Source organism: Myotis nattereri, assembly GCF_964212035.1.
Source record: "Myotis nattereri genome assembly, chromosome: 8".
Taxonomy (NCBI): domain Eukaryota; kingdom Metazoa; phylum Chordata; class Mammalia; order Chiroptera; family Vespertilionidae; genus Myotis; species Myotis nattereri.
The window spans coordinates 71,079,926-71,098,545 of NC_138083.1; the positions used below are offsets into that span (position 1 = coordinate 71,079,926).

The following is an 18,620-nucleotide window of genomic DNA, read 5'->3' on the forward strand; positions in this document are numbered from 1 at the left end:
GAAGCTGCTCTTAAGCTGACCGCCGCCTGCACTGAACTGCCTGCTCGCACTGTATTCCTGCCATCCGAGCTAATCCTTATAAAGCAGTTTTTGGAATCATATTTCAGCCAATAGATCTGAGACTTTCCCCACCCAATCAGAGCTGAATAGCTGTAGGTCTATCATCAACCAATCAGAGTGGCTCCATTCTGACCAATCAGGATAGTGCTTTTTTGGACCAATCAAACTGTAAGGATTTGGAGTCTGAATTTGCATGGAGATAGAACAATCAGGAACTGGGACTTCTCTCTGTATACGCCAGATCCCTTCTGGCTCAGGGAGTGCACTTTCCCTTTCACTAAAGACTGCATTGGCTGATCTCTTGGTGGACTGAGCTGAGCAGAACTATCTATCCAAGGCCACCCAGGCCCTCGCAGCCCTGCTGTTCCACAGCCATGTTCCATCACAACTGAGCCGTAACACTAGTATAACAGCTGTGCTACATTACAATTGAACTGTTTTGCTCTGAATAAAGTCTTCTTCTTCTTCGCCACACCCTAACTTAGGGATTCCTATGGCATTGAATTGGCACCAGTGGCTATCAGTAGGTGGAGCCCAGCAGTCTGCTTCGCCAAGTTTTCCAGGTGAGTCGGCTGCGAAGCACTGGCCTGCAGGCTTTGCTGCCTTCCAGTGCTCTGTGGACGCCTGCTCTGAGTGCCATCCTCGAATGGAATGGCTTCTTTCTCTCCCTCCTCCCTCTCTCACAGGCGTGCTCCGGTGTGCTCAGACACTTCATGCCTGGTGTCCAGCGGACAACACTAATCCCCTGAAACACCATCTTCATGACCGCATAGTAGCGGCCCTGCGTCCAGCAAACTGTCTGCAACTCGGCGCTCCTAGTGGATTCTGCGCACGTGGACTGCAGGCTTCTGAGGCTGTAAGTATTGTCAGTCGGACACCATGCTTCCAGGCCCTCCAGGCTGCGATTTACGTACGCACGTGTGAGGGCAGCACCTGTTAGAAATGCACACCAGGCGGGTTTTGCTCTTGTACCATGACAGTGGATACTTCTGCCATGCATGCAAGCTTATTTATTACTAGGAGTTCAGTATCTATGCATAAAAAACAACTAATTTAACTCTCTGGCCAATACCTTCCTGCGAGGCTGGACTCAGGATTGGAATGCAGGTTTAGGTGGGGGCAGCTTAGATGAGCTGGAGCGGGTCGGCCTGCAGCCAGGTGCTCAGGGTCTGGGGGTACAAGGCTGGGTTCCTGTCCTGGCCTGGTGTGGCTAGCGTTGTGACTCCAGGCAAATCTAGCCTCTCTCAAGCCTCAGGTTTTCACCTGAGAAATGGGGATAATCATGGCTACTGCCTAAAATTATTGTGGCAATTAAAATACTACCTCATTTCATGAAAGCAGAGCCACTGACTACTAACCGTAAATGCCTTTTATTTTATGCATCACTAAGAAAGAAAAGGATGTTGCCAACTAAACTAGATCCCATGCTTTTTTATCACGTAGAATATCTATCCTATGCTAATTGAAAGAGCTCGTTTAAATTCATTTAGACGTAGATTTTTATTGTATATCACATATTGGCGTGCATTAAAGGGAAAATAAGCAAAATAAACTGGTGACCCTATTTCTAAAAATTTTCCATATTCAAAGTTCAGTTTCTCTGAACCCCTTTTTGACTCAGTCCTTGATGTCTGTATTTTTCCACATCATCTTGTCCTTTGTGCTACCCAGAGGGTTCATGATGCAGCGATTCTTGGAAGAGTGCTCTCATCTCTAGTCCCCAGGAGTTGTCTCCCAACCTGCTCATTCTGAAAATTTTGATGCTGGCATTTTTAGAAGTTATCAGGAATTATCAAGGGAAGGTTTGTAGGCAACAACCAAGACCCATGTTCCTTTCTCAAATGGCTCTGTATGCTCACGCGGTGGCAGTAGTCAAGTGTCCCACAGCCTGCCGTTTGCAAGCTGGAAACCCCGGAATTCAGTGGAGTCCAAAACCCTGAGACTCAGGGCTGATGGTATCAGTTTCAACCTGAGCCTAAAGGCCAGAGAACTGGGAGCACCCATATCCAAGAGCAGGCGAAGATGGTTGCCTTTGCTCAAGAAAAGAGCAAATTCCTCCATCTTTTTGTTCCATCCATGCCTTCAGCTGATTGGATGATGCCCACCTACGTCAGTGAGGGCCATCTTCTCTACTCAGTCTGCTGATTGAAATGCTAACCTCTACTGGAGACACCTCCACAGGCACACCCAGAATATTTGACCTGCTGTCTGGGGATCCCTTAGCCCAGCCAAGTTGACACATAAAGTGAACTAGCACAGTCTATAAGTAGTTTGTTGGCTGAAATGAGGGGCTCGCCTTTGTGCACCAGGAATTGCCAGCAAGCGTGGGCACACACAGCCACAGCCATGTCACCATGTCACTCTATGAGACAGTTGGGCCGGGCTGCCAGACACATCCCCATTTCAGGGATGTTAACATGGAAAAAGAAGGGGCATCTCTAACTAGTCAAGTGTGATGAGTGTAAGTCGCTTGGCAGAGAGTCTGGTGTGGAAGAACAGAGAGGGGGTTAACATGCGCCCTGTGTATACCAGCTGTATTAGTAAGCGGGGGCGCCCCGCACAGAATACCACACAGGGAGGAGCTTCAGTAGCAGAAACTTATTTTCTCACAGTTCTGGTGACTAGAAGTCCAAGATCAAGGTGTCCACAGAGTTGGTTCCCCTTGAGGCCTCTCTTTTTGGTTTGTAGATGGCTGTCTTCCCTCTGTGTCTAATCTCTTTTCATAAATACACTGGTCATACTGGGTTAGGGTCCATTCTAATGACCACATTTTAACTTAATTAACTTTTAAAGACTTTTCCTCCAAATACAGTCACATTCTGAGGTGCTGGAGGTTAGATGTTAAACGTAGGAAATTGGAGGGATGCAACTCAACCCCTAACACAGGCAGCATCTCCTTTCAGCTGTGTGGTGATCACATGGGGAAGGTGGCTTTATCTGTATTTTACTGATTAAGAGACTGAAGCTCCGAGAGTTTATCTGTCAAAGATTGAACAGCTAGGGGGTGGGGATGGGGGTGGGGGGTGGGAGCGGGGTGAAGGGCTGACTTTCAAATCCAGGGGAGGATTTGAAAATCCTGTGCCTTTCCTGCTAATTTCTCACGTCAAGCTGTGCTTCATGGAGCCTGAGCGGGTGTCAGGCGTCCTTTCTCACTCCCACAACTCCCCAGCTCCCACGCTGCAGGGGGGTGGGGAGGAGGGGGCCCGATTTCCTGTTCACCTCTCCCTCTCCCACTATAATCAGAATCCTTCCAGTATCTTACTGGGCTCCCTTGTAAGTTTTTATTTGAAAACAGGATGGCTGAATTGAGACGTTTGAAGATGTTTGTACTATGGTGTAGTGTTTCCGAGTAGCTTAAAACAGTAGAACTTCATTCACTCACAGTTCTGGAGGCTGAACGTGTGAAATCAGGATAATGGCAGGGCCACGCTCCTCTGAGGACCTCCAGGGAGGGTCCCTCCTGGCCTCTTCCCAGCTTCCTGTGGTTGCCAGCAGCCCTGGCTGGTCTCCGTCGTCCTGTGGCTTCTCCGCCAGTGTACGTGCCTGTGTCTTCTCTTCTAAGGGCACCAGCCATATCGAATGTAGGGCCCACCTTATCCAGTATGACCTTATCTTAACTAATTCTGTTTGCAAAGATCCTGTTTCCAGGTAAGGATACAATTCCCAGGTACCTGGGATTAGTATTTCATATCTTTTTGGGGAATGCAATTCAAACAACAGCATGTGCGTAGTTAAGCAAGAGCATGTCTCAGAGTGGAAGCTGATGGAGGACTTTCTGGCAGAGCCCAAAGGTGATGGAGGAACTGAGAGTGGCCACAGCGGTCAGGGGTCATGGAGGAGGGTCCAAGGGGTAAACTGGGCTGACTTTTACGGAAGGACAAGTATAACCTGCCATTTGATGAGACAGTTGGCCTGAGCTGCCCCTTCTCTGTCTGTGCTCACACCTCCGTACCATTCACTCGCTCTGCAGCGCTGAAGCCCAGCCTTCCCCAGGGAGAAGGCAGGCTGGTAAACACCAGAACCACCGGCTCAATCTGCTCCTTACGGATGAGGCCAAAGTCCTTGAAGACAGCAGGGGCGCTGCTTTGAATGTGAGGCATCACAGGGTTTAATTCTCATATAATCCTCTGGGGGAGGGGCTTCCAAAAACACCTTGTCCTTAAGCAGTTTTCATTATGGATGCTAGTTGCTCAAACCTTGGCTAATTCAGGCTAACTTAGATCCCATTGGAGCTTTTCTTTTTTTGTCCTGGCCTCCTCTGCAGTCAGGCCAAACGAAAATCCACATAGAGGATGTGAGTCCCACACTCCGGCATTATATCAGAATGGCCCTGGGAGTGATTTAATAGCCCGCCGTCATGGTACAAACGGTTATTTATAAGTGTAGGTGATGGCTAAAGCACACCCTCCAGTAATTACTCACAATTAACAAGCACTTCAGTAAATGAACAATATCTGTTCTTAATCCATTGAGGCAGCAATTCTCTATCTGGAACTCATGTCCTCGAAACTTCTGCTTAACCAGCCCTCCCACATAGATCCAGAACAAAGCTAATTAGAGATGATGATCATGACCTTCAGGCTCCTTCCCGAGCCTGAAGGGTGCTTGAGTCATCACTGAAATATAATGTGTTCCTGTAGAGTTTCAGTTGACAAGCCTAACAGAGTTGAAAATGGGTGTCAGCATGTACCTGTTAACTCTCTGTTAACCAGGAAAATGGTAGCGCTCATGCGGTGAGCTCTTACCTGTGCCAGGGCGGTGCTAAGAATTTTACAGGTCTTATCTCATTCAATCCTCCAACCTCCTCCTCTACCGATGAAGGTTCCAGTTTGGGGGAATCAGAGTGTCGATGGCAAACAATAGGAACCGGGCTCCGCTCTCCTGCTTGTCCATTCTAGTTGTCCTTGACTCAGGCCCCCTTGCTAGTGCAGGTTATGGGGAGTCTGGAATGCCCCAACTGGAATAAACCCCCTGAGGCTCCTGTTAAAATCTTACCTTTTACGTGAGGAGACTGAGCCCAGGGGCACTGAGTGATGCGCTTAGATTTGCCCAGAGCCCTTGTCTCCGAGACCTGTGTTCTGTCTATTACACCAGAGTGTATCAGACATAATTCAGTTGCTTATTGATCATCTCTGGGAGTCTGTGGATTGATTTTATGGCCAAAAGCAGGATCCACCAGACAGATCTTGTCTTTTTTATGATGAAGAAAATTAGCTAAAACTTCATGTGTTATAAAGTGTTGGCTGAGTCTGGATCCTGGAGGGTAAGAGTGAGATACATAGAATATATTCCCACTGATGTAATTTGGTACATTTCTATTACTCTTGCCTTTCCTCATTCCCTGTATTCAATCTGTTAGCTGTCCTGCCAGTGCTAATTTAAAAAAGTATCAGAAATCTGACTGCTGCTGATCATTCCACAACTCCTGCTCTGGTCCCAGCAGCTGTCTTCTCTCACCTGGAAGACTTCCATAACCTCCTTCCTGATTTCTCAGGAAGAAGGTTATGCTTCCATGCTCCTCATCACATATAGAATACAATACAAATTCCTTACCTGGTAAGATGGCCCACATCACTGACCTCATGCCCTATCACTCAACCCTCTCTTGCTCTGTTCTGGTCACCCTGGCCCTGCCAGGCCTTAAGTCTGCCAAAGTCATTCCTGCCTCAGGACCTTTGCACAGGCTCTTTTCTTCATCTGGAATGTTCTTTGCTCAGATGGGTTCTTGACTCACTCTTCCATTTTACTCAGGTCTGAGAGGCTTTCCCAACTGTCATATCTAAAATAATGTCCCACCATTTCAGGTTGTATTGTCTTATGTTGCACTAGTGCAGGGGTCCTCAAACTACAGCCCCCGGGCCACATGCAAATACAAATATTGTATTTGTTCCCATTTTGTTTTTTTACTTCAAAATAAGATATGTGCAGTGTGCATAGGAATTTGTTCATAGTTTTCTTTTAAACTACAGTCCAGTCCTCCAACGGTCTGAGGGACAGTGAACTGGCCCCCTGTTTAAAAAGTTTGAGGACCCCTGCTCTAGCGTTATAAAGAGCATTTAATAGTGTCCGATTATAAATAAAGTACTCTTTGTAAATGTTTATATGTTTCTCTGTTATTTGTCTGCTGACCTGCTAGAATTTAAGCTCTGTGAGGGCCAGAATTAACTCCCCATTTTTTTTATGGCAGTGCCTGGCATGTGGTAGGTGCTCACTAAATAATTGGTGGAAAAAAAAAACCTAAAAATTTAGAACTAATAAGAGAATTTAGTAAGGTGCCTGATTAAGAAAATATCCCAGAAAATAAAAACCCTATGAATTTCCACATCCAGAAGGTACAGTACCTGCAAAGTAAATGGCAAAACCTCATAGAGGCATATGAAAAAGCCAATTTAAATAAATGAAGAGGCATATTGTGGTTTTGGATGGGAAAGACTTAATATTGTAAAGAAAACAATTTTCCCCAAATTAGTCCACAAATTGAATGCAATTTCAACCCAATGCCCTTAGGAATTTATTGTGTAACTTGACAAAATTATTCAAAAACTCATGTGGAATGATAACTAGGGGAAAATAATCAAGGAATTTTTGACAAAATAATAAAGATGAGAGGTAGGATTCAATTCAATGTCCAGATTCTAATGTATATTATAAGGATGAAATGATGAAAGTAATGTATTATTGGGGCAGAATATACCAAAATATTAATGAAATAGAATAGTAAATCCAGAAAGAGAAAAAAATGATACATCAGAATTTACTGTAAAAATGGGATTATAAGCCATGAAGTAAAATAAATATTAATGAGTCTATACAGATACAAATAATTACACTTATTGGAGGAGAAGGGGCAGCTCTTCTTTGCAGAGGGATTTTAATTAAGAAACGTAGAAGAAATGATGGAAAGAGAAAATTGCTTTAGGTAAGCACTACAGTGACAATTGTTGCAGACAAGTACCATCAATCGATGTTAAAATTATTGGGTGAAAGTATGATGAGAAACAGGATATTTGCATGATCCTGAAGTATTTCACCAAAATGCTTAATTATTAGGAGAAAGCTGGTTATGGTGAAGAAATCTGGCAGACACCGGCCTTCGCCCAAGTGATCAAAGTTAACATCACATGTAATGAGACGTATCTATATCATGTACCACCTGATATGATGGATTGAGAAGGGTACAACATCACTTCTATGATATTCTTCCTGAGAGCAGACAACCTCGATCTAATCACAAAGAAACATCAAGCAAACCCAAATTGAGGAACACACTGCAAAGTAGCTGGAAAATACTTAAAAAATGTCAAGGTCATGAAATCTATGGAAAGACTGAGAAACTGGCAAATTGAAGAAAACTGAGAAGATATGACAATTAAATGCAACATAGGATCTGCATTGCATCGTGGACCAGAAGAAGGAAAACACATGAAAACTAAATAAGGCCTATGAATTACATAATAGTGTTGTACCGATGTTAATTTTCCGGCATCAGTAATTATACTGTGGTTAAATAAGTCTTTAACATTAGGGGAAGCTGGTTGAAGGATATATAAGAACTCTCAACTTTATTTTTAAAAGTTTTCTGAAAGTCTAAAATTATTTCAAATGAAGAGCTAAAAATTAGTTTACCATGATTAAGGTGGGGAAAATAATGGATTGTTCAGTCAATGAGATGGAACAATTGGCTAACCATTTGGAGAAATATATAGTATTTATTATATACTAGAGGCCCAGTGCATGAAATTCGTGCACTGGGGCGGGGGCGGGGGGAATCCCTCAGCCCAGCCTGCACCCTCTCGCAGTCCGGGAGCCCTCAGGGGATGTCAGCCCTTGGGGAGTGGGCCTAAGCCAGCAGTCAGACATCCTCAGCACTGCCTCGCAGGCAGGAGAGGCTCCCACCACCGCTGCTGCACTTGCCAGCCATGAGCCCGGCTTCTGGCTGAGCAGCGCTCCCCCGTGGGAATGCACTGACCACCAGGGGGCAACTCCTGCATTGAGTGTCTACCCCTTGGTGGTTAGTGCACATCATAGCAACCAGTCGTTCCACCATTCGGTCAGTTTGCATATTACCCTTTTATTATATAGTATATTGTATATGTTTTATTTGTATCACATATCAAAATAAATTCTGTGTAAATTCACTACTCCTAAGCAACAAATATAGAAAGTTACATACTCCTCACTCTCTTTTTTTTAATCTTCACCTAAGCACTTTTTTTTTTAAAAATTGATTTTGAGAGAGAGAAAAAGAGAAAGAGAGAAGAAAGAAACATAGATTGGTTGCCTCCTGTACATGTCCCAACCAGGGAGTGAACCTGCAATCTAGGTATGTGCTCTGATCAGAAATTGAATCTGCAACCTTTTTTGTGTATGGGACAGTGCTCCAACCAACTGAGCCACTTGGTCAGGGCACATACTCTCTTTAGAGCAAAATAAATTGAGGTTAGATGAAGCAATATTGGAAAAGAAATATCTTATTTATACTTAGTAATTAGAAATCAGTTAATATCTATGCTACTATTTTAATTAGTATTTATAGTTTAATGTATGTATGTTTATATTTGTATTTTTATAAAAGTGAGCTATTGTCCATACCCTTCTAATTAGGGACATACATCCTGATCAGTTTTCAGGAAAATCAGAGAGGCCTGAGTTCAAATTTAGACTCAACTGAAAACTAGCTGTGACTCTGAGTCAATGTTTAGACGTTAATTAATGAATTGGATTAATATTTGTTGAGTGGCTGCCATATGCTAGTCATTGTACTAGGATTCCTATTCTGTTTTATGCGTTTAGTCTCAATTAATTTACTTGTAAACTAGACATTAGAGTGTCTGCCTCTTAAGACTGTTGAGAAGCAATAAGAAGGCATAGTAAAGCTCTTGGATCAAAGCCTGCTATATTGTAGGTGCTCATTCAATATTGGTGCTTCCTGCATCCATCAACTATACGCTATTTCATTTGTGAGTGATCACATGAATTGTAAAATCATCACATTTGTGAGTATAATGTAGTGGTTAAGAAAGTACAGACTCTGCCCAAATGAGATGAACCCAAAGAGGCCCATACAAAGACATATCAAAATTAAAATTGCAAAGGTTAAAGACAAAGAGAGAATCTTAAGAGCAGCAAGAGAAAGACAATTAGTTACCTACAAGGGAGCTCCCACAAGACTGTCAGTTGATTTTTCAACAGAAATATTTCAGGCCAGAAGAGATTGGCATGAAATATTCAAAGTGATGAAAAGCAAGGACCTACAACCAAGGCTACTTTTGCCAGCAAGGATTTCATTTAAAATTGAAGAACATGCCAATAAAATAAAATAAAAAGAAGGAGAAATAAGAGCTTCCCAGACAAGAAAGGCAGCTTATTACCACCAAACTAGTATTACAGGATATGTTAAAGAGTCTTCTTTATGAAGAAGAAGAAAAACAACAACAACAACAGAGGAACATAGTTAAAAGAATAAAATGGCAATAATGTACCTATCAATAATTACTTTAAATGTAAATTGCTTAAATGTTCCAATCAAAAGACATAGGGGTAGCTGAATGGATAAAAACAACAACAACCCAATACCAATATATATATGCTGTCTATAAGAGACCCACCTCAGAACAAAAGATACATATAGACTAAAAGAAAAGGGATGGGAAAAGATATTTCATGCAAATAGAAATGGGAAAAAAAACTGGGTGAGCAACACTTATATCAGACAAAATAGACTTTAAAACAAAGGCGATAGTAAGAGACAAAGAAGGAAGGACATTACATAATGATAAAGGGAGCAATCCAACAAGAGGAATAACCCTTGTTAACATGCATGCATCCAACTAAATATATAAAGCAAATTTTGATGGACATAAAGGGAAAGATTGACAGTAATACAGTCATAGTAGGGGATTTTAACACTCCATTGACACCACTGATAGATCTTTCAGGCAGAAAATCAACAAGGAAACAGCAGCCTTAAATGACACACTCAATCAGATATTTAATTAATATCTTCAGACTATTTTACTCCAAAGCAGCAGAATATACATTCTTTTTGAGTGCACATGGAACATTTTCTAGAATAGACCACATGTTAGGACACAAAACAAGTCTCTATAAATTTAAGAAGACTGAAATCATTTTAAGCATCTTCTCTGACCATAATCACAAGAAAAAACCTGATAACATGGAAGCTAAATAACATGTTACCAAACAATGAAAGGGTTAACAATGAGAGCAAGGAAGAAATCAAAAGATACCTTGAAATAAATGAAAATGATAACACAACAACCCCAAATCTATGAGATGCAATGAAAGCAGCCCTAAGAGGGAAATTCATAGCATTACAGGCCTACCTCAAGAAGCAATAAAAAACTCAATAAACAATCTAACTATACATTACAGGAGCAACAACAATAAAAAAGAACAACAACCAAAGCTCAGATTGAGTAGAAAAAAGGAAATAATAAAGATTAGGGCAGGAATGAAAAAAATAGAATCTAAAAAAAAAAAATACAGAAGATCAGTGAAATGAGCTAGTTCTTCAAAAATATAAACAAGATTAACAAATCTTTAACCAAACTGATCAAGGAAAAAAGAGAGAGGACCCAAACAAAGAAAATCATAAAGGAAAAAGGAGAAGTATTATTTACAGATGGCATGATACTGTATATAAAGAACTCTAAAGATTCTATCAAAAAACTGCTAGAACTGATAAATGAATTCAGTAAAGTAGCAGGTTACAAAATAAATATCCAAGAATCAGTTGCATTTTTATATGCCAAAAATGAACTATCAGAAAGGGAAACTAAGAAAACAGTCTCATTTACAGTTGCATAAAAAAACCACACACCTAGGAATAAATATAACCAAGGATGTCAAAGACTTGTACTTAGAATTATAAGACACTGAAGAAAGTAACTGAAGAAGATACAAGTAAGTGGAAGCATTTACCATGTTCATGAATAGGAACAATTAAATATCCATAATACCCAAAGCAGTCTACAGATTCAACACAATTCCTATCAAGATACCAATGGTGTACTTCATAGAACTAGAACAAATATTCCAAAAATTTATATGGAATCACAAAAGACTCCAAATAGCCACAGTAATATTAAGAAAGAAGAACAAAGTTGGAGGAATCATGCTACCTGATATCAAACTATACTACAAGGCCGTAGTAATCAAGGCAGCATGGTACTGGCATAAAAACAGACATATAGATCAGTGGTACAGAATAGAGACTCGGAAGCAGGCCAGGTTCAAATTCTACCTCTTCTACAATACTAGCTGTGTGACCTTGCGCAAGTCACTTAAGTCTGATCCTCAGCACCCCATCTACAAATTGGGGATAATAAGATGACCTGTCTCATAAGGGTGTGATGAAGTTAAAGTGAGTTAATATTTGAAATGCATTTTGAATAATATTAGACATATAAGTGCCATATAAAGTTTTGCTAGATAGAATATAGATTATTCCCAGCTGGTTGAGCGTCGGCCTATGCACCAGGAAGTCATGGTTCAATTCCCAGTCAAGGTGTGTGCCCAGGTTTCGGGCTTAATCCCCAGTGTGAGGTGTGCAGGAGGCAGCCAATTGATGATCCTCATCATTGATGTTTCTATTTCTCTCTCCCTTTCCCTTTCTCTCTGAAATCAATAAGAAAATATATTTTTTAAAAAGAATATAGATTATACTTAGCCTTCCAAAATAGATCATGAAAGCCCAAGTCACTTACCCTCTGCCTTGAGATGGGTAAAGGGTGCTATCATTTTTAGCTGCTGAGAATCAGCCCAGGCCTTTTGACCTGGGCCTAGAGATTCAAAGCTTCATTCATAAGGAAATTTTCCACGCAAAGCACTGGACTGGTAAGGGGAGGGGGAGGAGAGAGAGGGCTCCATAATCACGTTAGAGTTGTAGCAAATACAAGGTTAGTGATTTCAGGCAGATTCGCTAATGAATTATTAACCTTGACGCTGTGACAGTGTATCTGCAGAGTAAATCATGTTGGGCTAAATAACCCAATTTACTTAGAACTAAGAAGGAAACAAGAGACTACTCCTCGGTTGTGGAAAAACAATTCCCCACAGATCACGAAGTGTTTCGCAAAGATGCTAACAGATTGCTTTCCTGTGGAGAAGAGAAATTGCCCAGCAGCAAAGTTCATGGGGAGCTGGGGACTGTCGGACACACGTGACCCAGACCCAAGGTTGATATTCAGCGGGTTCCTCCGGTGCAGCAAGCCTCCTGGCGTCTGCTCTGATTGCTCCTGCCCAGGCCGCATTTGCTATTTAATATTTTTAATAGCACTTCTGCTTGAGACCACGGTCACTTGATGATAAGCCCGTCCCCATGCACTGGTAGATAATTAGTTGACATCCAAGAAACACTGAGAGTAAAATGTGTTTGCTTTGCCAGGTTCCCTTCCCAGGGCATTGATTGCCAAGTAACCCCCTGGCTCCTGAGCTTTGACTCAAGTGGGTGGACATACCTAAACTTTTTCTTTCTTTCCTGCCCAGTTTATTCAGCAAGAATGCATGTTTAATTTCATTCTGTAAGCACTTAGAATGAACTGATGACAGGCATTTCCTTAAGCAATAAAGATAGTGCCCCTCCTTTCTAAAAGTTATAAATGAAAAAAAAACAAACAAACAAAAACAAAACACACAACACACTAAACCACAAAAATTTTGGATCATCCAGATTCAGAATGTGGAGAGTGTAGAGCAGACAGTGTGGAAAATAGACCTAGCTCTTTTTGTGACTGGAAAGGAAGGTGAGGGATGAGCTAAGAGAACCAGGACTTAAAATTCTGAGGCTCTGAAGTGAAGAGAAAGGACAGGAATAGAAAAAAAAAATCTTTGAAGAATCTTTGCTTTATGAACAGAGAATGACTGGGAGATGTGTTAGATCTAAGGCGCTGTCATCTCCTCGGTCTTCCATGAGGTACGCTTACCTAAGGAGAGTTTAATAAAAGGATCGTTTCCAAGGCGTGGGAGATTTTGGGGAAACCCACTCGAGATAGTACAGCACCCGTGGGCCAGCAACTGTGGGAGCCCTTCCCAGCCCAGGCCTGAGGCACCCAGCCTTGCGGTGCCTGGATTTCTGATGCCTAGGAACTGTAAGATCACAAATGTTTGTTATTTTTAAGCTGCTAAGTTTTGGGGTCAATTTGTCATAATGAAATAGATAAAATATAGTATTTGTCTTCCCTACTTTCCTATTCATATTTTCTTCGTTTCCCAAATGAACAACTTGCACTTGAATCTTTAAGGTCTCTTTCTGGAGGCAGCCTCAACTCAGAGAAACACACACAGAAATGGAGGCCCAAAGATTGGAAGGAACTTTCTGGAAGTCCTGCTCTGGGCTGGTAACAGTGACTCTGAGTCTGGAGGTCATAGCACCCGTCCCGAGGGGGTGTCACCCATCAGGGACCGGGTGACAGGGGAATGAGGTCCCAGCTCTGAGCTTCTCTGCCGGTTCTCCTGGGGGCGGTTAAGGCTTTTAACTCCATGGACTAATGACTAACTCAAGTGTGTGCGGATCAAACGAGCTTAAAGCCAGTGACCAGGGCTTTGGAAACAGGCATCTTCCCGAAAATGCAAATCCTTATTATGGCTCAAGGGGCCACGTGTCCCCAAATCGCCCGTCACAAGCCTGGCCACGTGACCATAAGTGGTTGGTGACTCAGAAGCTGGCCCGCTGGGCTCCGGGGCTGGACGGCTTCTGAGCAGGTCTGTTCTCTTTCCGGAGTGACTGGCTGCCGAGGGCTCCGGAAGGAGGCGAGCAAGCACATCCAGCCGCTCTCACGGCAGCATTGTGTCCCAAGGTCTTTTAAAATAATCCTATTTTGTGATGTTTATATACAAACCGGGGAGAGAATGGGAGTATTATGCCTGTAATGGAAAGCGCTCACAAATAGAAAGGCGCCATTTATCGTCCATTTCCAAGGCAGCTCTGCGGGCTGGGCTCCCTGGATGGGTTTTCCGTGGGTTTTGTTGGGCCTTGTCAATCAGGCTCGCTGGGGGAAGGAGTGTGCTTTGTGCTGAGGACTCCGAGTGCCGAGTTCCAGGAGTTTCTCCGCGGCTCTGCTTATCTCCCTGCCACTGGGCCTGGCCGCTTCCCGTCAGCGCAAGAGCCACTTCAGGAAAATCACGTTTTCTTTGCAATCAAGGCTTATGATGTGTTTCAGTGGATTCTTCACCATCACTTGAGAGCGCGTGGGGGCGGGGATGGGATTGAGTGCAGCAAGTGACACACACACACATCACAGGCGGCTCTCAATTACGGCCTGTTGGATCTGTCACCACAAACATACCTGCCGGCACACCTGCCCAGCAATCCCCATCCGTGCTGTCGGGTGAGGAATGAAGAAATTATCGCTGGCCGGCTGCGTACCAGGCACAGCGCTGACAACTCTGTCTTCATGATCTCATTTTGTCCCTGCCATGGCCCTGAGGGGCAGACACCGTCCTCATTTCCATTTTGCAGATGAGAAAACGGAAGTGCAGGGAGATGGAGCTAGTTGGCCAAGGCCATACAGCTAGTAAGTACCGGAAAGGGGATGCAGACCATTGTTTCCCGCTGTAAGTGTGCCTCCCAAATGACTCACTGGTTATAGCAAACATTCCTGGTAAAACCGCTCCTGTGCAGAGCTACTCTTATGACCCGCTCTGAGTCCTCCCCAAACGTACCAACAACGCACGGATACCAGGCTTCAGAAGTGTGGTGAGCCAGAGATCGCTGTCTGGGGGTCTGCAGGCAGGAGGCAGTGTGGCTTCAAACCTAAGACCATGGCTCTATCCTGCTGTCTGAATTCAGACCTGGAGTACATTCTTTCATTTTGCTGAGTCGCCACTATAAAATGGGCACAATGATGGCACCTGCCTCCTTGGGCTGGTGAGAGCGTTCCTGGGAGGTGCTGTGGCAGGTGTGCGAGGCCCTCTGCTATACTCTTGGCCCTCGTGTCACCTGCAGGTTTGCCGGGTGGGTCCTGCACATGCCCATGGTCTCCTTCCTGCCTCAAGCACCTGCCATTCCCTCTGCCCAAGAGCTTCTCTGGCCACCTGGCAGAGCCACACAGGCATATAGAAGGGCCGGGATGTGAATGTCTCAGGAGTGCCTCAGTCATTGAGGGGTGGGAGCGAATGGATAAACCTCACAGTCAGTGGAATAATTCTTACGTGTGTAGCATGTTCCCCAAAGTGGAAGCACGGAGGACTGGGTCCCAGTCGCCTTCAGAGGTGACCTACTCATTATCGCATGTTTCCTCGGCTTTCCTCTCTTTCTCTTCTCTTTTCCTCACTCTCTCACTCTGTGTCCTGGGATCACCTCCCAAATAAACTATCGGCAACCAAATCCATGGCTCAAAACCTGCTTTGGGGACCCCACATCAGCCAGGGGCTCAACACAAAGCCTGGCATTTAGTGAGTACTCGGCAAGCAGTCCTCCCTATTGGACTCTCACTACTTCCACCACGACCCTGGCGCTGCGCCCCTGTGACATGCAGGGGGCGTCCTTCCCCTCTGGTGGCCTGGGCCCCGCTTTGGAGAGCAGGAGCTCTGGCGGTGAGCAAGAGGGTGGCTGGCCAAGAGCATCACCCCTTTCTGAGTTTGGCGGCAGCACCTGCCTACCAAACAGTTCCCGAAATCTCAGGGAGCTCAGCCAGCATTGGCAAGAGCACGTCTTTCCTGCTGAGCACAGCTCAGGCCTGGGAGTAAGAGAGCCTACCAGCTCCAAGACCCGGGAAGGTGGCTGAGCGTCAGTTTCTCCCTGTGCACAATGGAGCAATTAAGAGCATAAGGTTGTCGTCTTCGTTCGTTCGGCTGCTGGAACAGAATACCACAGACTGGGTGGCTCATGAACAATAGACAACTTTTTTCTCACAGTTCTGGAGGCCGGAAGCTCAAGATCAGGGTACCAGCGTGGTTGGGTTTCGGTGAGGGCCCTGTGTCCTCACATGGTGGAAGGGGAATGGATCTCTGTGGGGTATCGTCTAAGAGCACTGATCCCAATGGTGAGGGCTCCACCCCCATGCCCCACACATCTCCCAAAGGCCCCGCCTCCTAATCCCTTCACATTGAGGGTGAGGCTCCCACATATGAACTTGGGGGAGGGGCCTAGACATCAGACTGTAGCGTTTGTTGAGATGATTAAAGGGGGTAATGCCTAAGAAATGTTGAATACAGTGCCTGGCACAGAGGGAGGACCCAAAACGGCGGCCAGAGATTTTCCCTAGACCAGTGGTTCTCAACCTTCCTAATGCCGCGACCCTTTAATACAGCTCCTCATGTTATGGTGATCCCCAACCATAAAATTATTTTCGTTGCTACTTCATAACTGTCATTTTGCTACTGTTATGAATTGTAATGTAAATATCTGATATGCAGGATGTATTTTCATTGTTACAAATTGAACATAATTAAAGCATAGTGATTAATCACAAAAACAAAATGTAATTATATATGTGTTTTCCGGTGGTCTTAGGCGACCCCTGTGAAAGGGTCGTTCAACCCCCAAAGGGGTCGCGACCCACGGGTTGAGAACCGCTGCTCTTAACCAACCTCCCACTGCATACCTGGAAAACAGGCTCAGGGAGTGACTTGCTAGAACTTCCGAACATGTGGTCCCACAGGCCATGGGCTGCAGGGGTGGGTGGGGTGGAAGGGGCTGGGTAGCACCCTAATGACAGCGAGCCTCCTTGTGAGATTTCTGGCAGTGGCAGCGTTCACTGATCAAATATGTATCAGATCCCACAGTGTGCACATGGCACTGTGCAGAGATGTCAGCAACACTCAACTGGCCCCAGGAAGCTCACTCCAGGCATCGGGCAGGTAACAGTAGAATGCGGAGGATGTTCCAGGAACGTGGGAGAAGCTGGTTTGGATGCTTCCGGTTAAAAGTCTCTGCCCCCTCTTTTTGATAGCTAAGCAGTCCATGGACCAGTAACACTTGCTGATGCTCACGCTGAGGCACGGTTCCTGTAGGTATAAACTATTACTATCATCCCCATTTTACAGGTAAGAAACCGAGTCTCAGCGAGGTCCTGGAGCTTGCCCAGAGTCACACTGCTGGTAAGTGGGGGTACTGGGATTTGAACCCTGACAGTCTGGACCCAGAGTCTTTGCTTTTAATGACCACCCTATGCCCCACCCCACACTCCCAGCAACACAGGGGACCTGTTCTTCCAGGGGCGCCTTTGGGGAGTTTTTGTGCAGCTTTAGTTAATAACGCATTGGTTAGTTTGTGCCTCCTTCCTGCACTCCAACAAATTGGAACTTCTGGGTTTGGGGTGAATTTGCTGGGAAGCTGGAGTCAGCTGTGTGTGCAAGGACAATCGGACAGACTCTGTCCTGCTTTCCCAGGGCCCCACCCTCGCTTCTGAGTGTGAGGAGTTTCTCATGCTTCCCCAGATCGTGACCAACCATCCAGTCATTGCCATCCTACACATGGAGGGGTCTGAACTGCTGCAGGGTCACAGATTGGGGGGGACACTGCTTTCGTGGCCTGCCAGGGTTCCTTCCCTTCCTCGTCTCCCAGCTGCCACCAGTGTTGGCTGCTAATATCTCCCAGTGGCCCCCTTCCTAGGGGGTTGGCATATTTAGCAAATAAAAATAACGTATTTTATCTGGCAACTTCACCTCTTCTCTAGAGAACTCTTTGATTGATGGGAGTAACCAGCAGCCAGTGTCGGACTGACAGGGCGTCCTAAGGGCTTACCCCTGGCTGTAGGATAGGGACAGCGCTATGGTGCAGTTTCTGGTGTACTTTACGGTCCAGGGCGGGCATGTGGATCAGGTCAGGGCTACGCACGACCCAAGATTGCATCCTCGCCGGACATTTCCCCTCCTTTCTCCTGAGCAGTGTCCCCCGAGAGCTCTTGCTCAGTAACACACATGATCCTGAATCTCATCTCAGACCCTCTTCTAGGGAACCAGAGCCCCTTGAGAACATGATACCCACCGCGCCCCCCCCCCCCCGAAAAAAACACAGATGCACCCACATGCCCACATTGGCAATGACTTGGGGGATTAACTTTGAAGGGAACCCCTCACTTCATTCTGTGCTTCCCAGATCTTGTCTATCCCACCTTCTCAGAGCTTATAGCCAGTGACTGGCAGCCCCTGGGGCGGGGTGAGGGCCAGCATGGAGTCAGCACGGCAAATTATGAGCAGGATTTCTTAGCCCATGGGATTTCCATTATTTGCAGAAAGTCTGTGTGGGAATCAAAATATGCCAAGTGAGAGGCAGTTGTCAGCTGAATGTCATGATAAGAAATACAAGTTGAAAGGACGTGAAAGAAACACAGTTTTGATCAAGTCATCTTCTTCTTTACAACCATTCCAAAGGCTTCCTGGTAAAGACCAAAGTTTTTGACACTGTCTCAAGGCCCTCCGTGGATGGGTGCCCCCACCATGCCAGCCTCATTAGCAATTACTCTCCAGTTGATCTCTGTGCTGCAGCCACACTGGTCTCTTGCAGTCTTTCTCGCTTATGCCCTTTCCTGCCTCAGGGCCTTTGCACGTGCTACTTCCTTTCCCTGGGTCACTTTTCCCAGCTTCTCGCTCCT

The 18,620-nt window shown here is 45.0% G+C and overlaps 1 long non-coding RNA gene across 1 annotated transcript; it reads left to right on the forward strand.

The window, feature by feature from the left end:
- The first annotated feature begins 545 nt into the window (after positions 1-545).
- On the forward strand, positions 546-17,125 carry LOC308523064. Its single transcript, XR_013996288.1, has 3 exons — positions 546-623; positions 747-916; positions 17,071-17,125. It is a non-coding gene; the product is annotated as an uncharacterized lncRNA (long non-coding RNA).
- Positions 17,126-18,620: the final 1,495 nt, after the last annotated feature.